The sequence below is a fragment of the Pinus tabuliformis genome, chromosome 2_2, assembly GCF_031772625.1.
Source record: "Pinus tabuliformis cultivar Carrire ecotype Pingquan chromosome 2_2, CPIR1, whole genome shotgun sequence".
NCBI classification, from domain to species: Eukaryota; Viridiplantae; Streptophyta; class Pinopsida; order Pinales; family Pinaceae; genus Pinus; species Pinus tabuliformis.
In genome coordinates, this window is record NC_142300.1 from 680,176,384 (window position 1) to 680,179,758 (window position 3,375).

Below are 3,375 nucleotides of genomic sequence, written 5' to 3' on the forward strand. Positions count from 1 at the left end.
AGAGAAACTACTCAAGGTTCTAGATCATTTTTCTAATTTGGGTAATCTATGATTCTAGGGGAGTATTGTGCATGTAACGATGGTGGGGTTAGTTACATTGTAGGAATTTAATTTGATTTTATTTCAGGTCTTCATAGATATACTTATTGGACAATATTGTAGTCTTGCAATTCTGATTTTTACAATAGGTTGGAATGATTTTTTCCTGGTGTGTATGTTGTGGAATTGAGAGTTATAGATAAGTGTTACACTCTCTACTTTTCTTTATACTGAATTTGGAATTGGTGACAATTTTTTAAGTTTGGGCGTGGAAGGAGGCAAGACCTATCATCTTATGGGTTTGACCATAGAAACACCAATGGTGCATGACACAAGTCATTGACCGATTATTTTTCTAATAGAAATGAATTGATTTCTCAAATGTTATGAAGTATATATGTCAGGGAAAAAGGTAGCATTCTACTCCATTGCAAACCAAGTGCATAACTAGTTGACAAAAAATATGGTGATTTGCTTCACTAATGGAAATTAGGTAGCAGAAAAAGCAAGAAATTATTGAATTACAATATGATTGAGCCACCCTAAAGCATATGGTTGCTAATATGGATAGAATTCACAATATTTAATTTTCAGTGGCTCAGTTATTTATGGTTTCTTTGGCCAATGAGGAGGGTGGTATATTTCAACAACAAATCATATATGTGGAGATGGAACTTGTGGAGCATAGCTTAGTCAAGATTGAATTACAATTGAATTGATACAAAATGAAGAATAATGATAAACCAAGCATTCTCTCTAGTAATGTGTCATGTTTTTTTAAGTTTTGTTTATCACTGGGTGACTATGTTAAGATATGTCTTATAGTAGAAGCTAGGAGTATCCTTTTGAGAAAAAAAAACATATAGGCATAAATCATCATACTCGAGTTTTGAACATGCTTCAGGAAATTTTGAAGGACAATTACCTTACATGTATTTTCATGTTGAAAAATGTAATTGTAGCACTATTATAAGATAAATATATATGTCTCTATTTAAAATGGGAAATTTTGTAGAATTTCATTTTGTTAAAAACATGATGAGAAGTTTCCCATGGTCAATGGTAAAATTGGGAAAAAAAAAGAAGGAAATTTGGTAGAATTTTATTTTTTTAAAAACATGATGAGAAGTTTCCCATGGTCATGGTATAATCGAATAACATTATAAATAATAATTGAATAAATAAACAACAATATTACATTCTTCTTTGACATACTAAAGTAGTCTAAAATTGAAACCTCAAACAAAAGGATCTTGAATCAATGGTGCGTTCAGTTGTTGGCTTACAACAATTTGATAAAGACTTTTTCAACTCCAAATCCAAGAAGGCCTTGATAGAAAAATATATTTTAGATATGTCATTAGAATTATATGAACCTCCACCTAATTATTATCTCCTAGGTAAGAACATTTTACCAATTTATTCTTTAAATTACCCATAGTATGGAGATGTGATTTTCTATCTTTAGGCCCAAAAGTTTGGACCTCACCTTTCTCATAATAATTGTTGGTTTATTCACCAATAGGATTCTTTATACCTCATCATTAATTATATACTCTTTTGTTGAAGAGTAGATACTATCTTGCATTTATTTTTAGGTTGTGAGGAGGATGTGAAGGTCCTTAAATTGTATTAGTGGTGATTTAATTGGCGAATTATATGGGGTGACCACTACCAAGAAGATTCTACAATCCAAGTACTTTTGGCCTTCACTTTTCCATAATTTCATTCATGTTGTTAAACGATATTGAAAACTACCAAATATTTTCCTCTAAAATTGTGCATTTCCTTCTCCTTTGGACCTTTTGGTAACCACTTGCACCTTTTCCAAATGTGTTTCAAATGTGGAAAACAACTTCATGGAGTGTCACCCATTTTCTAGTAATGTCCACAAGTGCATTATTTATGTAATCTATGAATTTGCAAAATTGATTGACACAATTCATAAATTATATAATGATGGATAAATTATCACACTCTTACTTTTCAACAATGTCATTTATCAATTTGGTGTGCTTAGGAAGTTAGTGTCATATCATGGAAAATACTTTGAAAAATGAAATGATGGCATATTTACCCCACAAGCTAGGATTCAAACATGAAGACTCAATCTCTTGTTATCCCCAAGACAACACTCAAGTATATATAAGTTAACAAGACATTGAAAACTATGCTTCAAATAATCATTTGACAAATATAAATACAAATAGAATTACATGTTATATTCTACCTTACATGCATTCCATACCTTTATGAGAGATGCCACAAGCTTGAAACGCTTTCACTTGATTTATGGGATGGAAGCAATCTTTCCCATGGAATGAAAAGTTCCTTCACTTCCACTAATTGTATAAATTCACCCCAACACTTAACCCATGGTACAAACTCTAATCCAAATTTAATTCTTAGGTGAATAATGTCACAATGCCTTGACCTCTATAGAAACCATGAATAAATAAAACCCAAACACATTACATGGAACCCTATAGATTTTGGGAGGGTGATCTTGTCCTCAACCCTATGGAGTTTAACCCCTTTTCCCATTTGGATAAATGGGCATATGATCTAGTCTATTATGAAGGAAATCCTCTCCCAGGGCCCACCAACAAGATCCAATTGAATTGATTTTATGCTTAAACAAAAACATTTATATCCATCTAGAGTATATATTTATTTTTAATTTGGTGTGTTTTATTTTTTGTTTTCAGTTTCCTATAGGACCTCATTCTTGTTTCCTAGATGTTGATTGATACTTCCTATTACATGGTATCCATATATGGGTACAATTGTTAGACCAAATATCATAATTATAGGGGGGGTGAATCAGTGTGAGAGAAATTTTACCATTTCATATCTTTACTTTAACAATCAATTGAATTCTAATGAACCATATCCATATGCAACATATCACAAATACCAATGCATCATAAAAATACCATCATAAATTCATCACATAAACCAAAAGGAGATGCATGTTTTTAAATGTAAACTCATACAAGAGAAAACTGTAAATTCTTATTCTTCTTTTACTTCAATTCATTACATAGATTTGCAGGCTTTGACATGCTAAAGGAACCCACCCCCAAGATATGCAAGTTGGTACTTGTGATAGGCTACAACCATATTGAGGCACCTACCTTGAAGTGTGAAAGCAACAACTCACTATAGGCTACAACTTGATTGAGGCTTCAACCTCGATGATGAGAAAGCTCTTATTTTCTCTAGGGTTCAACCTAATCAAGGCTCCTACCTCACTCATCAGCAAGCTTTGGCTTGCTCTAGTCTCTAACCTGATTGGGGATCCTACGTCAGTGATGAGAAAACTTTGAATTTCTT